Source organism: Melanotaenia boesemani, chromosome 1 (genome assembly GCF_017639745.1).
Source record: "Melanotaenia boesemani isolate fMelBoe1 chromosome 1, fMelBoe1.pri, whole genome shotgun sequence".
NCBI lineage: Eukaryota > Metazoa > Chordata > Actinopteri > Atheriniformes > Melanotaeniidae > Melanotaenia > Melanotaenia boesemani.
Window position 1 is genome coordinate 31,562,261 of NC_055682.1, and position 19,267 is coordinate 31,581,527.

The following is a 19,267-nucleotide window of genomic DNA, read 5'->3' on the forward strand; positions in this document are numbered from 1 at the left end:
AGTGCGGACATCTGCTCTTTGAGGTCACGTCCCGAGCTATGAACTTTGCAGGGCTGCCTTACATGGCTGTGTGGATGCCTGGACAGTGTACAGTAGACTTTTACATTCTTCTTTTACATCCTCTTCATCAATGAGATAAAAAAAGATCAACCACTTAAACAGTTTGTGAGACTATGCTGTATAAATGCTGCATTATAAACAAGACAGTGTTGATATACAACATATACACAGTCTTTCCTTGTACTTGGGTGTCTCAGGTTTAACTATTTTAATATCAATTTCTACAGAATATTTATTAGAATTTGATTGTCTATACTTGGGGTGGAACTTGAGGGGCCAGACAGAAAAAGAGCAATTTCTTGTACATTTTTGTGGTTGAACTGATCTGTTTATTAAAGGCAGATTTTCACATTAAATGCATCAAAATAATCTTAAAACTGAAAAACGTCACTTACACACTATCAATAACAGATTAGAATGTCATATTTAATAAAGAATTGTTAGTCATAGTTGTAAATAAAAAATGGGTAGTAAAAAATAAGGGGTCGAAACTTGCTCATGCGTTTTATTAAACTCTTTCCCAGCTGTGTTGTAGGTGTCAGTGACAAGTTTGGGTTTTCAGCCAGTTATTTGTAATGAAGAAGCCCTCGGTGCTCCCATAAACTCTTTTCAGTGTTTTTTTTTTTTTTACTTTTTTAATATTCTGTTATTCCACCAAAGTTGTGGCTCATTTACTCAAGAATATAATTAACAATAGCGTCTTTATTATAATAATAACACACCACGCTTTCACAGGTACTTCACATTATTACCAGCTAATGGGTAAGAGTCCACTTATACTTGCACTGAAGAGTCTGATGCTTTTACCACCCACACATGGAAGTGTATTCGATGCATATGGATTGGTATGCAATGTTTTAAAAAAATAATAGTACATATGTGTCAGAGTTGACACTAAGAGCCAATCAAATGCTGATTGGCTGAAAGTTAGTTCGAGTCAGGAGGAGCCAACAGCAACTGATTTGATGAAAAAAAAAAGAGCAGAATGCTAAAAAACAAACATAGTAAAGAACTACAGGAGAAAAGCTTAGACAGTAGCTGCTCAGGGCAATGTTCATGACTTAACTTTCAGTTTCACTCCTTCACAAAGCAGATCAGGTTCAGCTTTGACACCTGTCTTTTCTACAGCAGAGCTAAGCTAAAGCACCAACATCAGCAGCTAAACAACCAAGTGCAGACCACGGACAGGGTCTGCACCATTTACCACCCAGGTGACCCAGCGACAAGCCGTGTGGGCGGAGTTTTCACTCCCTTTTAAACCGGACGATCAGCTGGGGCCTCAGCAAGATGACTCAGATCTAACTGCTTGTTTGGATGAAACCACATGATTAGTTTCTGTTGTCTTTGAGTCTTGTTTTTTTTGTCTCTCTCTTATTTTGTATTCATGCCCTTCTGTGTTCTGTTCTCCTTACTTCCTGTTCAGTGCACACCTGGTTTACATTTGCTAATTGGTCCACCTGCTCCTCATTTAGCTAATTCTCAGACGTCAGTGTATAAATACCCAGTGTCTTTTCTTTGCTGCCACATCATCATCATCGGTTTGCTCCTTTTTCCCCTTTTTGGTTGTAGTGTATTCTTTCTTTTTGGTTCATGTTCTGGAGACTTGCTATAGCTGTGCCCTTTGTTTCTGGGCAATTAAATATAAAATCTTATCCACCTCCCTCCTGCCTGCCTCTGCGTTTTGGGTCCTGTCTCCACACCATACCCTGACACTTTAGGCAGTAAAGTTATGTTCCAATCCAACTAATTTACCTTATTTGGTAAAAGACCTCCAAAGGAAACTGTTACACTTTGCAAACTACACTTCACCCTGAAAGATCCATACCTCCTTAGTATTGGTAAAGCCTCTTTCCACCGCAAACGCTCACCCCTCCATTTAAGCTACATCCTCCTCTTGAACTGCTCATCATCATTTCTCCCCGAGTCATCGCCCAGCTGATGGTAAAGGAGCAGACCCAACGCTCCACATATTTCTTACACTGCCCCAAGTGGTTGCACAGTGCTACAGCATGTAGACGTGTGGAGCCCAAAGAGATGCTCAAGCCTGATGATGCCAGCTAGCGCGGAGGTGCCAGTGCATTAATGTAATTTAAGGCAACAGGGAGTTTCTGAATCGATGAAAATGCCTGAAAAGTGTTAGAACAGTTAAGCAAAAGTCTCAATACTGCAAAAGTACAGTTTAAAATATAGTTATTTAAATTTTGTACAGCTTTTGGATGTTCTAATAAAAAATGGGCTTAAAACCAAAGTAACTTTGGAATTAAGCTGCGGTTCCTAATAAGTAATCATTTTCTGAAGACAACATGGATGCAAGAATGAACATATAGCATCAAATCTGGCACCAGATCTTCACAGCAAAGCTCTGCTCTGCCAGCTTTTGCCGCCATTGAGGCCAAATGCCACAAGGACAGTGGATTAATCCCAGCAAGCTGAAAAATGATGCAAACACTGGTCAATGAAATCAGCTTAAGTTTTAGGTGCAATTGGTTTGTCTAACAGCTCTTTGAGGTGCTGGGGGACAGGCTGTTGGTCGGTCTATTTATCATACAAGTCCTAATGTGCTAATTCTGTGTTCATAATCAGAGGCAGCATCATCGATCAACACTGGTCTGACAGGCCCCACCCCCGCCTCTCTTCAAAGAGGCTGGTCACATGTGTAAGGGGGTCATTTCTTCACAATGTCCTGGATTTGGTTTTGGAACAATACAAATGAGCTTGCTCTAACATTGTTGATTAATAGAAAAATCCCATCCTCTCATTCTTTTTGGTTATTAAAGGAGCATCTGTGATGGATGAAAAGGGTTTCTGTAGGAGATGAGCCACTCTGCAGTTGTTATGTGTTTGTTTTATGCAATGAAAGAGATGGAGACAGACAGAAGAATTGTTGATATTAACTAACTGCAAGCTTTAGGTATTAAATGTCTCATTATTTGTGGATGTTTATTGACATATCACAACTAAAGCCTTTCAAAGATCCTAAACTCTTCTTTTTTAGTGAACAGCCAGATTTATTTTCAGCATGAAGCACATTCTCCAAGCTTATAATAATATGGATACTGAGCATACATAGTCAAATGAGAACTGTCAGAATTTCTGGAGAAATTAAAGGTGACACAACTAATTCAGTCGGCAGACATCAGCCATGAGTGCTGGGTTTGACCTTTTCTATGACTAAGGAACAGAGTTACTCACATGGGGAACTATATTAGAAAATAAATGAAAGGTCTCGTTGGAAAGGTCAGGACACATGTTTCTGTGATGTGGAATAAAGTCTGTTTATAGCAAGTTATGGCTGGCTGCACCTCAACAGAAAGAATCCCCATCAAATCAGGCTGAGTCTCAACGAAACGCCCTCTGCAGACACTGTAAGGTGCAATCGTGTTGCAGGAATTTGCAAGGCATTACGTGTTTAATACGCTGCGGCTGCCACTACTGACCTACATAACCAAAATACTTGAAGCACTGACTCTTGAGTTTATTTAACATTTCATCAGATATAACTAACATATGTGGATTCATAATAATCAAAGATGGCAGAAAGGCTGTGTTTATACCTGTACTGTTTACATCTCACTTAACACTGGCATTGGCTGATGAGATGAGGGAAAAAAAGAGCACACATGCTAAGACCAGATGTTACCCGAATGTCAGCAGAGCTTTGCTCCAGTATTTAAAACAGTGTTGGGTCAGCACATCTTTGAGTGCTTGGAGAGGCAAATTAAGATCCCATAGTATAAATTTAATGGTATAACACAGCTGAAAATCAGCATTTAAATGAAAAACTTTCACCTTTTAAAGGTCAAATGTCAACTTAAACAAGGTTATACTGTAAATTATCATTCACTCATCTGCCACTTTATAAGACACACCTGTTTAATTGCTTGTTAACACAAATAGATAACCAGCCAATCAGGTGGCAGCAACTTAGTGCAATTAGGAATGTAGACGTGATCAAGATAACTTGCAGAGGTTTAAATGGAAAAAATTAGATTTGAGTGACTTTGAACTTGGCATTAAGGTTGGTCTGAAACTGCTGATCTACTGGGATTTTAATGCACAATCATCTGTTTACAGAGAGTGGTCTGGGAAAACAAAAAGTACCCAGTGTGCAGCAGTTGTCTGGAAAAAAAATACCTTGTTGATGTCAGAGGTCAGAGGAGAATGAGCATATTGGTTGGAGATGACAGAAAGGCAACAGTCACTCAAATAACCACTGGTTCCAGCGAAACAAATACCATCTCTGAACATGCAACATACTGAACTTTGAAGCAGATGAAAACACAAGCAGAACACCACACTGAGAGTCACTTGGTGCAACATTCAGATGGTAGGGTCAGAATTTGGTGTAAACAACATGAAAGCATGGATCCATCCTGCCATGTATCAACAGTTCAGGCTGGTTGTGGTGTAATGGTTTTAGGGATATATGTCCATCCCTTTATGCCCACAGTGTACCATCTTCTGATGGCTACTTCAAGCAGGATAATGCACCATCTCACAAAGCTCAAATCATCTCCAACTGCTTTCTAGAACATGACATTTAAGTCCAAGGGATTCACAAAACCATTTATAGTTAAACTTCATATTTTTTCATTAGTTATATTCCTTCAAAAACTTACAGCAGAAACAGCCTAATTGTGAAAACTGATGTTTAAAGACTGATGATAAGAAGAGGTGCACTGATGGACCGCCTCAACTGAGTTTGCATGAGTAAAAGGATCTATCAATAAAGAGTGCTCATTGGTCTGGCGGTGCATACCGAGGGGGGCAGTGCAGACATGTCACTCAACGATGTGAAGCTTGATTCTTTTAACTACTGTGGCTCAGACAGAACTAAGTCAATTCATGCTTGGCTCATTGATTCATCTATGTATAAGTGGCAATTCTGCAGACAACCGCCACTTAGGACTAAACCACAATAGGCCAGAGGAAGCAACAATGTATTTTAAATGCTTTCCATCATTTTAATGATGTTTTAAAATTTTCTCAATTATTTTACATAAAAAAATATTATGTGGATATTGTCACTATGAAATAGTAATTAAAGTTTGGAAAATACAAAAACATACGTGTTTAGGGGGTTTAAGATAAGGTAAACCTTGTTTGATGTGTAAAATTAACCCCTGAAAGGTAAAAAATTACTTGAGCTTAATAATTATATCAAAACTATGTCATGCATAAAGAGATTTGGGAGTGTTGTGGTAAAACCATTCACTAGTGCACACAGAAAAACTGCATCATATGCTTGTTGAATGTGTTTTACCTTTGCAGCAGTTCACATCGCTGCTGCAGACTGTGGCACATATGGAAATGCTGCATCTATATCCAGTGACAGCTAAAGCAGAGGTATATACTGCTTCTCAAACTGGGGGTTGCCAGATAATTGTAAGAAATATATATCTTTTTTATTTATGGAAAAAAAATTATCAAAAAAAAAAAACAAATAAGGGCGGGGGGGTATTTTTTACCAGGGCTGTCAAAATTAAACCATTAATGAAGAGGTAAATCTTTGAAATTAGCACCTTAATTTTTTAACACATTAGCACATAAACAACTAAATTAGTACACAAGTCTTATTAAAAATCAGAATTTGACATTATCACCAGGAGAAAAGCAGATTTTGGGCATGTAGGTGCCGTGTCACAGCAGTGAACCACCAAAAACCACTTTATCTCCTCTAAGTATGAAGAGTCTGACAGTTAACTAGCATAACATTTAGAGGAAGCTGCAAGATGACCCATCTATTAATCACTAGGTGGGATTCTCAAACACCAACGTATGTTATCTTGAGGCTCAAAAAATTTGAGAACCACTGCTCTATAAGTTAGAAAAACTTTCACTTTTCTATACAGACAAGGCACTGTGGAAGCCCAAACTATTATATTTTCCTAACCATAACTATTTCCAAGTGAAACCCAAGTAGAAAAGGCAAAGGCCAGTTTGGGTATCAGTTTTTTTGTTGTTGTTGTTCTTTTTTTTTTTTTTTGGTCTCATACGAACATTCAGAGAAGTCTGGAATTATTATCTATGCATTAAAACATTCATCTCATCTGTCATTTGTTCATTTTTTTACTCAGCCTGTTTACTGCTCATCTTCACTGTATCGAGAAAACATAAGCATAATAAATATTTAATGACAGCAATACACTGACAAATTAAGTTTGGAGGAGTCAAAGATAGACAAAGTTTTCAGAATAGACACCTTACCTGTCTTTCAGCATCTGCGGTGCACAATATTGTGTAAAGTTGGTGTGTTATGCAACTGTGTTATGCAAGAAGGAAGCCAAATGTCACTGTGCACAAAACACTGCTCAGCTCTGCAGACAAGTTCATGAGATGGACAGGCAGTTTGGAAAAAACTTTAAAAAGACGACGGTAACCATGCAAATATATTTTAATAAGAAAAGATCAAAGGAAACAAAATATCAATTGAACGTCTTATTAGTTCCTGATGATACTGGAATTGTTCTGAATATGATATATGTTCAGAAATGCTGCTTCTAATTAGATCAATCTTATTACTGCAGTGTATTATAGAGAGATGGTCTCGTTGTGTTATAATCCTTTGAGTTAAACCACTGAGAAATGATTTATTGTCTTATTATATACAAGAAAAATTGGTATCTATAATAACAAATAAAAGTATTTTTGCTTCTTGATTAGATGTTTAATCCATATCCAGAAATGTATTTGAAACTAACCACTTATTTTCAGCTCTTAAAAGCCACCCCAAATCTATTCTCTGAGCTAATAGGAATAATTAGCTAAACTACTGCATCTTGTGCAATGTTACACACATGATGGATGAGTGCATAGCAACAAATCTGTGGAGAAGAAAAGGTCACGTAAACTATAAATCCACTGCTTCAGTAATATGAGATGACTTGCTGCAATTGTTGTCCAGTGTCTCAGATTTTTGTCTCCTTGCTTTTCCTGAGTCGTAAATGGTGATTCACAGCTCTGACTCTGACCGAGCTGATGATTTTAATTTTCTGTTTTCAGAGTAATAAACATTGACATGAGAATGAGCCTCGGGCAGAGACTTCTAATGAGAAAATGAAATTAGTTTTTCAGCTGACTGATCAGAAACATTTCATACATTATAATCAAGCATTTATTTGATGTGATTCGTTTTGCGTGTGCGTGTTCGTGCACGAGTGTGCTGTACTTTAAGTACGTTTGTGTAGGAGGCATGTGTGTGCACATGTAAATACATTATTCATGCTCATGTTTGTGCTCTGCTACTGCTTGTTATTGCAGCACCAAGATGCAGCTTATGACATTTTCCAACCTTTTGTACCAGAACCCGCAGGGCTGTTGTGGTGTGTGTAATTTTATGCCTCATCCTTCATTGTTGCATCCATCACAGTCCATCTCGAATAAACTACACTGGTCAAATGACCAATTAAAACTGGCTCTCCTGTTACAGGGACTGGGGTGAGAGGCAGGAGCTCAGTTCACCGTGATGATGGACAAAACTCTGACTCTTTACATTGCATCAGGAAAACCAGACACAGAAGAATCAAAAACAGCGCTTTCATGTGCTGTGCACTGATTTAAAGACATTCTTTGTTTCATCCACAGGAATTTAAAAAGGAGACTGCTTGTGCTTTGTCGTACTTAATGAAATTTAAAAGAGAGAAAAAAGAAAAGTAAAGCATAACATTTGAGTTGGATCAGTGCAAAAATAAAATAGAGCAACTGTTCATGAGAACAGATAATAACGACAATTATGTTCTTGGCAAAACTAACCAGGCACAGTATGAGTCATCATCACTTCAGTAATTTCATCTTCATCCTTTGCTCATGTGGAGATCGTTTTCTCCTTACTTCCCTTTAAATTGTTTTAATCCTGTTGCCAGAGGCCTGAATTAGAACATCATGTTCATTAGCATCTTTTTGCTGTTCCTGCAGACTTCAAAGTGTTTCTTTTTCCTCTCGTTATATGTGGATGAAAGCTTGAGTTACTGCAACAGTACATCAAGCCTTCGCTCGTTCTGTTTCACAGAAATAGGGCAGCAGAGGAGACAAATGGTGGGCAACACCTTTATTGTCATGTTACATCACTCATTTGATCCTTTGCAATAATTTCTGCTGTGATTTGGTTAGTTTGTTAGAGGGACAAACTCAATTGTGAAGGCCTTTAGGAAGAGATCACTTTGTACTGAGCTGCAACTGTGTGCCATTTTATCATTAGATAATTGCGTGTTTTCATTGGTGGGAACTTCAGCTATCATAAAAATTTAATATGGTCAACGATCAGCCTCAGCATTCACGTTCTGTATCCGTCTTTGTAATAATTATCACTAAAATCAAGCTGACAGGCTAGTCTATTATATATATATATTTTTTTGTTCATGAATATACTGAACGTGGGTGGTTTTCATATTACCAGCCCTCATTACTGTCCAGGGACCTTTCGTAGGTGTACTCATACCTCTTTCATATTATCAGTCAAATTTGATCCATTTTATAAATGTAATTCCACCTCAGCAAATACTATTTCATTTCATCGCTGCCATTCAATCTAATCTGGCTGATCTTGAACAATTTCATCTCATCTTTCTGCAGAGCAATAATTTGCATATTTAGGCTGAAGATTTGGTTTCACAGCAAACCAAATCCTCCTGTTGATGTGTTAAAACAAGCAAAAGAACTTATTATCAAAGAAAGCTTAAGGTCACAGAGATGGTCCTGTACAGTTCAAGGTTTCTCTGCAAAGCTTACGCCCGCAAACAACAACTATAACAAAAGAAACAAAAAGAGCCTTTATCTCAAACAGAAAATCTACAATGAGCTGAACTGTGGTGATAAACAGCCTTTGTGTGTGTGTGTGTGTGAGAAAAAATGAAGGCCTTGTTTTTCTAGCACAGAGGGTTTAGGTAAAATGCTGAAAGAGCAAGAGTGCACATCTGGAGCAAAGAATAGCAGAACACGTGCTGAACCTGAGCCCCCCGTGCTCCTCTTTCTCTCTGCTGCATGTTCCACTGTATCATGAGACCTGTGTCCTGCATGCTTCACTGGCTCTCTGTGGCCTCACTGTCCATCTGCTGTGGGGAAACAGCAGAGCATAGGAGAGAAGCTGCAGGAAGCTTCCTGACAACTTTCCTTGATCTTGAAAAGAATGACTCTATACATAAAAGTTACCTGGTTGCTGGTTTTCCAGTTGCTGCCACATACTGCATGCTACTGTATTAACAGCTGAGAATAACTAGAGATTGCTTCTTGAAATTCTAATGTAATGTAGCTGCTATTAATGATTTCCTCATCTGTTTCTGAATAGATAAGACTTAACACTTCCCCCAAACGATACATCTACATAGCCGTAGTCTTTGTTAATGGAAGGGCTTATTTCAACTGCTTTATTAGTCTTTGCTCCTGCACCCACCCCCATTGAGCTGTAAATAAACAACTGTTTTTCTCATGAAGGATCAAACTACTTTGTAAAAGCTCTAAATAAATCAAAGAAAAAAAAAAGTTGTTAATGAATCTTAAAGTTTTGATAAGATACAAAAAAAATATAAAACACAAAAAAATCCATTGGTGTTAAAGCAACTCCTGGCCCAAACTCAGTAAAAAACAAGAGAAATCTATATTTTCCACAGCTTGTGCATGCGCTCTCAGACATACCACTCTGCAGCAATGATGCTCTCTTTGTCTGAGATTTCCTCCCCCAGTCAACGATACATGTCTACCACATCTTCAAGCTTACATGCAGCTTAGTTAAAAAAGAAAAATCCCAAACTATTTAGAATGCAGCTTATGATTCACAGGACACACGGAGGACCTTTCCATGTTGGCCATTTTGCTTTTGTGGCGCTTTCTTCACCGGACATTTAAACTTGCACTTACACATTTAAACATTTATATCAAAGGAAAAACAGAAACTAACTTTTAATATTAATCTGGATCTGGATCCAGTTCTTCTTTTCTTTTTTTTTCTCCTGCCTTGGCACAGGTATGCAGTCTTGGACTGCTCTAGCTTAGTTTAATATTTGGATAAAAACCTTTGTGATAACAATAAGCCATGTAAAGGTAGATTTATACTCACGCCGCATCTGCGTCACCACCATAGGCTCCACGTGGCTCCACAGAGGCCTGATGCACACCTCTTCCAGACCTGCCATGCTTCCCTGCTATGCAGGCGGTTACGCAGATGTACTCCCTCCCTTGGATTTATGCTCGTGCGACGTCTGCGTGTGGTTGTCTACGGCGTAGCTGACGCTGGTGAGTTTGCTTTCGCACTCGAGCATAGGGGGTGCATGTAGTTTTGGTGTTGTGTTGCAGTTTCTTCTCCTAACCTGAAGGTGGCAGCAGGGGCGGTATCGGCCGGTAAACTCACCAGGTTGGAGTTCTTTTGATGGTTCACTTCAGTTCGGTAGGTATTTTCTGTTTTAAAACAACAATGGCGTCCAGTATGGTTCAGTGTCTTTACTAGTTTATGGAAGATAATGAAGAAATAATTTGATCAGCCTCTTATCAACTTGATACACTGGTTATTGTTTTTAAAAATTGTGGTTAACACACAAAGTCAGTGAGAAGATCCAGATATCCAGCAACACGTGATCTCAAAGTGACCAGTCACAAGGGTTGCGCATCAGGTCAGGAAGAGTTGCACGTCGAGCCTCTGCGGAGCTACGCTGAGCCTACAGAGGTTACGCAGACGCAAACGCCGCGCAACCATAATGCAGACGCCAAGCAAGTATAAATCCGCCCTAATGCTATACATTATACTGCACAAGTTTTCTGTGCAATAAAAAGAGATGAAATGTTAGATTAATATTAATAATATAACTGACTTAAACTACACCTCAAGCCCTTTTATTGATATTAGATGTAACTTATCCATTAATTCAGTCTCTGCTCTTACTGACTCTTAGCCCTGAAGTCAAAGTGCAATATGTTTCAAGCCTCATGGACAATCTTGCTGAATCTTGCATGAAAAGCATGAAAAGCAGATTGAACTTGAGCTTGCTTTTCTTTTTCCTTCTGCACTGAGTAGCTCATTGTGTTGTTCAGATGTTAAATTGTGTGCGCAGTGGGAAATGCCCGGCCAAATCTTTTTCTTTTGGTTTTGACCTCATCTCTGACTTTTCTCTCTCTAGTCTCTCTAACAGTCACAGTTGGTCAAATTAGATTTACTGAGACGAGCGAAGAAAGGAACAAAAGCACCTAATGAAAGCATAGCACATAACTTCAGAGGACAAAACCGCTTTGAGCCTTCCTCAACATATGGTGGGTCATGGAGCTGCGCTCCCCTCTTAACACATTTAAAGCACTTCGATACACATTGCATTTATAACATGTCACCCAATGCTTTATGTCTATTAAAGGGAACTGGATTGCTAACATCAAGCGGCTCAAAATTTTTACTATAGTCATGCACTAAAACCAAAAAATTGTGCTGCCTGAGGTATAAACAGAGAGATGAGCCCACCACATAACACCCTATTTGCAATATGTTATACTCTGCCTGCCCTGCTTAAAGGAGAGAACTTAAGGATGTAGCACTGGAACCTTAAAGTGAGCTGATTTCATGCTAAGCAAGTCCTTCCATTTATAACAGTTTGTCTGGGTATGCTTAAATCCATTGATACATTTGTCTGTTGCCTGGCAACGCAGACCATGTTTGTTTGGACGGTTAGGGCCAGAGTTGATGCTCTTTAACTGCTTGAAAAGCTTTAAGCTGCAGCAACCCATCCATTAAATAACATTGTAACAAAACAATAACTAGAAAATAATTACTGAATATTTCACACAATTAACATATCCTGTGAAATCCAATAGAATGAAGCACTAAAACACTGGAGGCTGTTTATTAAAAAAGGTTTCTATCCTCCATCCTCAGGGGGAGGAAGAGAGTCAATAATAATTTTAGCATCTGCCCAATTAATTTTGAGAGCCCTCGTGTACAAATGAAACCTTTGACCCAGCTGTGGGTATTAAGTCCTTAATAATGAGTATCAACATTTGTATTGAAAACAGATCAGATATTTATATTCTGCTTTTAGCACCAAGTTAAATTTTAATATTATTGGGGACATGGTGGAAGCTTCCATCATGGGTAAAATCTGCAGGACAGTGTAGGCCTCAAGGATCAGAGTTGGTGACCCCTGCTGTAAGGCTTAACATACAAAATATATACAAATTTTTATTTATTTATGTTTTTGTTTTGTTTGTTTGTTTGTTTTATTACTTTTTCTTGAACCTGTAAACAAAATCCAACCATTTTAAATGGATAACAATTTGCATGCACTGGAAGTAACCAGATTGAAAATAAACGACTATTTCTAACTGCAAAATGTTAATAAATTTTCTGAATGTAGAAGACGTGTCAAATTGACACGTCTACAACTATATACAACCGAATTTTAAGAAACATTTTCATTATGTGAGTGGTGCAGCGGTCTCAGAAACTCATGCATCAATTATAATACATTTGGCATCATTTAATATTCCCCCAACATACTGTACATGCACGGAAAAAAAAAAAACTTTTGCTGCACTGAATGAAAGCCACTATAACATCACTGCCTCTGACAGTTGTTAATCTGCCTTTAAAAAGATGTGCAAGTTGTTTCCCTCACAGTTGAGGAACTTATCACATCTGTAGACCTACATACAGACTATACAGTAAATCCCAGCAGGAATTCAAGCTTCGATATATCAGTGTTGGAGCAGATAAACAGAAAACCACTGAACCTCCTGCTCTCTGGAGAGTCCACAGTGGTGGTGTGCATGTACAGAGATTTGCTGTTCTTGTACCAAATGTGTATTGAAGCCAGCCCATTCGTGCGCCTGTGCAAAACCAGAGCCATGAAACTAAATCCCACATGGTCTTTTGAGAGTAGGACAAAAGTAAACCTGTGACCCTGGCCAAAACAAAAGTAGGTTTCGTCAGGCATATTACAAGGGAAGAGAAGGGAAAGGGGAAGAGATTTCATCCATACTGCAGCCAAATGCCCAAGAAATTACATTTATATGCATCTAGTTTGGATCAGTTATTATGAAACAGGCTTATACAAAACACTTGTAAATGGATTCGCTGTTATTTGTAAGGGGACATGCATGTGGGAAGATACAAGTGAAATAATTACTGTAGCAGAGCAATCACATTTAACTTGTATAGCTCCCCCCCTCATCATTTAGAATATAGAAAAGTGCATTACGACAGGCTGATACAAGGAAGCTGTGTGAGTGAGAGAAGACGGTTTGTAATATTCATTACCACAAATTTGCGATCCGGCAAAAAAAAGGACTACTTCACATTTGACATTAAAAATCCTCATTAAAGGCTCTCCTTACAGATACCAAATCTGAGAACTAATGAGTCCTCTGAATGTTTCAGAGTAGATATCCACTCTCACCCTCTCATTGTGTCCACGTAATTCAAACCTTTTTGAGCACCAGAGTTCAGCTTAGCTGCTTAAAAAACACAGTTGTGCTGCTGCTAGCCCTACTGTCTCTCTTTCTCTATTGAGGAGAAAAAAGATTGAATTTTGTCTTCGTTACTGAATAAAGATTTGCAGTACTCGAGGTTATACACTGGTGTGTGGCAACACTGAATGACGGCCCATAATGACACTTAAAAGACAAACTTGCATCATTAATCATCCCTTCCTTTCATACCCCTGACATGTGAGACAAGAAAATCCATGTCTATCTGAGCACAGACAATAAATATGAAAGCTTCCCAGATTAGTCCCCAAAGAACAAAATGGGTACTCTTTAAGGGCACATTTTCCAGTCATCACTCAATTGACTAAAATGAGCCAATTTTTTCTTATACAACAGCATGCCAATTAGAGAAATGTGTGCTTGGCTCTATTCATGATATTGCAATGTGGCTTGTTTAAAAGGCTGCCAGACAACATCTTTTTTTCCGGTCCAAGGCCATTTCAGCAAGATTTGGAGAGTGCTTTGTTATTGTTTGACACAAGTGGCCCGAAAGGGACAGCTTAAGTCCGTTATTACACAAAAAGAAAGCCCCATCACAATATCATTCAGTCTGAATTAATATTGATTATGTAATTTATTTAGCTGTTTTTTATTGTCACATCAGAAGTTTGCAGGTTAATTCAGTCAGAAGAGAAAATAAAATGATATTCAGGTTGTATTTTAAACTGTTTATCATAATTTGAAATGCCGTATGAGGCAGTAAAAGTAGAAGATTTAATGTTCATAAGGCAGTTAATTTTATTTCTGCAAACTGCCTCAGCACGAGAAAAATTACCCAGCACCATTTACTGACGCATACTTGAGCTGTCAGATAATGTTAGTCATCCTCACTGGATCCTAATTTTCTTTTAAAATAAGCTCAGCTGGATTGCATGTATTTTATTCGGTTTCATTGTTTCATACTACAAAAACTCAGTAACATCTAATTAACATCTGCTTAACAAAGCAATATGGAAATAATTCAGTCTGCATTCACAGCTCACTCAACTGTAATGAGATTTGCAAACGAAAGGTAGGACAGAGAGAGCTCTGTCCACATACACGAGCTGAGAGGAACCTAAAAATGTCAGTTTTATTTGAGCTGAGTGTAGTCTGCAGATTTCCATTTACTGCAATGGCTTTGCTGATGTCTACAGGTTAAACCCATTGCCCTCTCCTGCAGGGATTTTAAGCTCTTTGCTCGGTTAATGAAAATGTAAGGTTTTAAAAATAATGGAAATATTGAACTTGTTTTTATTCCTGCAACATCAAACACTGCTTCTGTTTTGTGCAACCTGTAGAGTGTTGCACAGCATCTTAGTAATACATCAAGGGCTACAATATTTCTGTTGTCAGTAAACAGTTTTCACACCCACACCCTGTTTAGTTTGATTTAATTGTTCATTATGTTACAATATTTTTACCCTATAAATTTTATAGCAAGTTTATGATATAAAAAAGGTAGATCTCTGCCTGCGAATTCAACATCTTAACCTCGTTATTAATGTGTAACTATGCAGGTCTGGATGCTAGTTTTAGAGGCTATGTGAGAGCAACACCAGGCTGCTATCTGGTTAACTGAACAAGTAGGTAAATGACAACCCACGCAGTATTATTGCGATGACTGGGACAAATTCATCAAGCTCTCACATAAGACACCCACGCACACATGTGTTTCATAAGATATATCAAGACCATTATAAAAATAAATTAATTAATATACCATGTAAATTAACCTTAGAACATATTCTCAAACTGGGTTCCCATTTACTTCTGAAATACTGTTCCACTGTGTCCAAAAATGACTGGAAAATACAACTGACAGTGTATACAAATACAAAAACAATGTTAAGCTGTCTGCAGACAACAGTCATCTTAGTGTTGTGAACTCAACACTGGTCAGCTGCTTAATTCCAATAAGTGAAAACAGTGCAGTTGGTTTGGATAGTTGCAAATTAGTTTCAGATTAGATACTGGTTTGTAAACTTATATACATATTAGATTTTAGCCCATCACACTGCAAAACCACTCAAGACAAGTATGAGGAAGGCAATACTAAATCATCTACCAAGCCCAATCTGATCGTGCATATGTGGGATGTGATGGGATAATCCTGAGTCAGGGAGGCCCATCACTGCAACACAGAGGTCCCAAAGCATCAGATACCGTTTGACACAGGACACATCTTGTGTGCGCTCATAGGTCAGAGCTGGTTTGGCAGCATTAGGGCAACCTAAACAATGAGGCAGGTGGCTTATCAGTATACATGTATATCGACTTTTGCATAAACCATGTGAGCAGGTGGTCGCTGTTTTACCAAAATGTATTGCACTGCTGATTTTCAAAGGACACAGAAACTGTGCTGAGGTGTTCTCTGGTGTGGCCAGAGCATTAAACTGCATTGCACTTTGGCCCAAAGAGCAAAGAGCTCAATTCCACTGCAACATAAAAAAAAAAAAACATGCAAATAGATTACACATATGGAAATTAAGGGAACATCTTGACCAACTTGCACCACAGGTGCAGCATAAAAAACAAGAAAAACACTGCAAACACAGAGTCACTAACCAAATACAGAAATGCTGCAGGGAGTACAGACATCATCAGAGATGTTTCCAGGGGCTACTAAAGTCTAAAGGCGATGGACAAGCTCAGACACGCCTGCTGTTGCCATGGTGATACATTAAGTCACTGAAATTGTCTATCAATCAGTGCTAACATACAGATTGTTCAGGTTCCTGTAATGTGATTAGAGACTTTCCTTGTAGTGTTTAGTTGTTTCATCTAATGCTTGGCTGTGACACCACTGGAAACAGGAATGAAAAAGTCAAGTCAGTATCCTGTTTATTAGTTGTTTCTACTGCACCTGTTGTCAAGGCACTCTGTTTTTCCACAACAGTAAGTTTATTCAAAGAAAATAATTATCTGAACATTCAGGTTGAGGAATTAATGTCTGTGGTCCTGTTGATGTAAAACAAAACATTGCCATTTATTGAACTAGCATAAATTGCTAGTATTAGCATGTTTTCCATTAGCATTAGCATGTTTGCTGTTAGCATTAGAATGTCAACCCATTAGCATGCTAGCTAGCATGTTTTTTCAAGCCAGTCAGTTTTATTTGATACAATTTGATATGATTTGTATGATTTCTTAGATGCATGTTTTCATAAATATGGCATTATTTATTTCAATTTTACTCTATCTGGCTTACATGTGATCTGATAAAGAAAAGGGCACAAAAACGGCAGCTGTTTGCCTCATATCTGGAAGAGTTGTCGATCTGCTGCCTGGGAAAGCAGTGAGGGCAGAACACAGATTGATAACTAGTAATAAACTAAATGTTCATGGAAGGTTAACAATATATTCTTAAACATAAATAATCTAATAAAAAAAGGAACATGTCCTCCAATAATGTCTGAAAATTTAAATGCAACCCTTTCACGTGATCTGTTTCATCCAGAGCCATCAGCTTGATCAGTAACTCGTGGGTCTACTGTATATCATCACACTGAGCTCTGAAGCAGAGAAAATTTTGTCTACTCTTTAAATGAAAATGTTGAATTGACATGTGGTTCTGAGAAGTAAACAAAGGCAGCACATTCATTCTTACCCCTGAAGAGAAACAGTCTGAGCTGGAGGCTACAGCTGCACTCTCTGGGTATTTTCAATAACATTCAGGCAGCTGCTTGTGAACCAGCAGCTCGCCTCTGTGTGATAAACAGGGTCTCTCTCTTGCTTTTAAAAACAAATTCTATGATTTCTATCTATTCATAGACCAAACATGATGGACTGTTTTTGTCTCTCTGTGAAACGGTCTGCGGTTGTGAGAACATGACTGACAGCTCCAAAAGTAAAGCAAACACTTGGATTTTTATTGATTTTTGTTTTCTGTTTAAATGCAATACCAAAACAACGTAATTTTACCAAGATGCATAAAAGTTGGGATTTGGTTTTACGAAGGAAGTGTGTTAGAATGGGGGATTCATTTATGCGAGAGTAAAGACTGTTAACCAGTGCAACACAAAACATTGCCCCGAAAGGAAAGGGAATGCCAACTAGTTGGCGAGTATGGTTGGCTAATCACGTATGTGAAGAGCTAGATTCTAATGATAAGATAACTGCAAATGCTGAGCGGAGGGCAAACAATGGGATAAAAGGTTTTCCATGTAAGACCTGTAACTGATGCCATGTTAGAAACCATCTGCTTCATACTTGTCCAGGCTGTCATCTCTGATTCTAATCCAGCGTAACACACAACACAACCTGAGCCAGCTCTGGGACACACTGCTGCAGGCTGTTCACTGCTGACTGGTCAGACATACACTACAAACTATTTAAGAGGAGATGCTGGGAGAGAGAGAGAGAAAGAAAATAGGACACCTAGTAGTTCTACAGAGCTTTCCATTGTTGTTTTTAATGGTTTCGTTTAGTTTCCTGTTGCAATTTCTGTTTGCAGAGCTTTCTGTTACTATAATGGACTATTGTTACTATATAGAATTAGTTTTTGTGTTAAAGCAAGAAAGCTTAAATTCAAAAGGGTTATAGCTGCTCTATCCAATACTTTTATTTGTTTTTATTTTTACCATTAAAACACATCAAGTGCTGTGGTAAAACCAAGTTTCACATGGCACATTTATATTGGCACATATGCAGTTTAATAAAAGAGATCTGTAGAAAATTAAAAAATGCTGGGATTTTATTCCCATGACTTCAGCAGTTTTTATGCCAAAGTGCTGCAGTTGCCTGTTTGAATGTTTGAAAACATCTTATATATCATTTTAATATTTCAGAAATTATGTTAAATATAATTTATCACATATTCTGAAGTAAAAGAACAGTGATCCTCTTTTCCCACTAAGATATGTGTCAAGATGTAGTAAAAGATGAAAAAAATAATCAGATTCTTGTCAGGTCTATATGTGTATGTTTGTATATATATATATATATATATATCTTTGTTTGAATTCTCGCTTGTGTTGTTCTTACTCTCAAATGTAAGTCGCTTTGGATAAAAGCATCTGCTAAATGACTGTAGAATAGAATAGAACAAAAGATACATACATATATATATATATATATATATATATATATGTGTGTGTGTGTGTGTGTGTCTTTTATTTATAGAATTATGTGTCTTGTGTCTTTTTTTTATCTGACTCTCTGAACAACAGCACCAGAGTTCCTGTGTTTGTGACATATAATGACAAATAAATTTCTTGAATCGGAAGTCTTAAAATGAGGTAAATCCTCAGATAATCAACATTACATGACATCACACTGTATTGGTTTTCATAAATTAAATGCAAAGCATTCTGACAAAATGAGTACACACCAGAAACTTGTAGATCAAACTTAAGCAGCAAAACTGGAAGTAAATGTTTTCTGTATGACATGATCGGTTTCACACATCATTGTGGAAGAATTCTGGCCTGCTCTTCTTTACATGCTTAATGCAATTGTTTTTCATAAGGTCCTATATGTTTTTAATAAGGTCCTGTATGAGCAAGTTAATCAGGTTAAGGTATAGACTTTGGGCCATTGCCATATCTCAGTACTTTCCTTTTTCAGCAGTTCGATTGGAGATTTGTCGACCATATTTTGGACAAGCTTTAGCTGTCACACGTGCGGCCTTACATTTGAGTTTTGAATATTTTGGTATACAAAGGAGTTCATTGTAGGCTCTATGACTACAGGCTGTCCAGGTCCTGCAATTTCAAAACAAGCCGAAATCACCACCCCCCCTCCATTAGCGTATGAGTTTTTTTTTTTT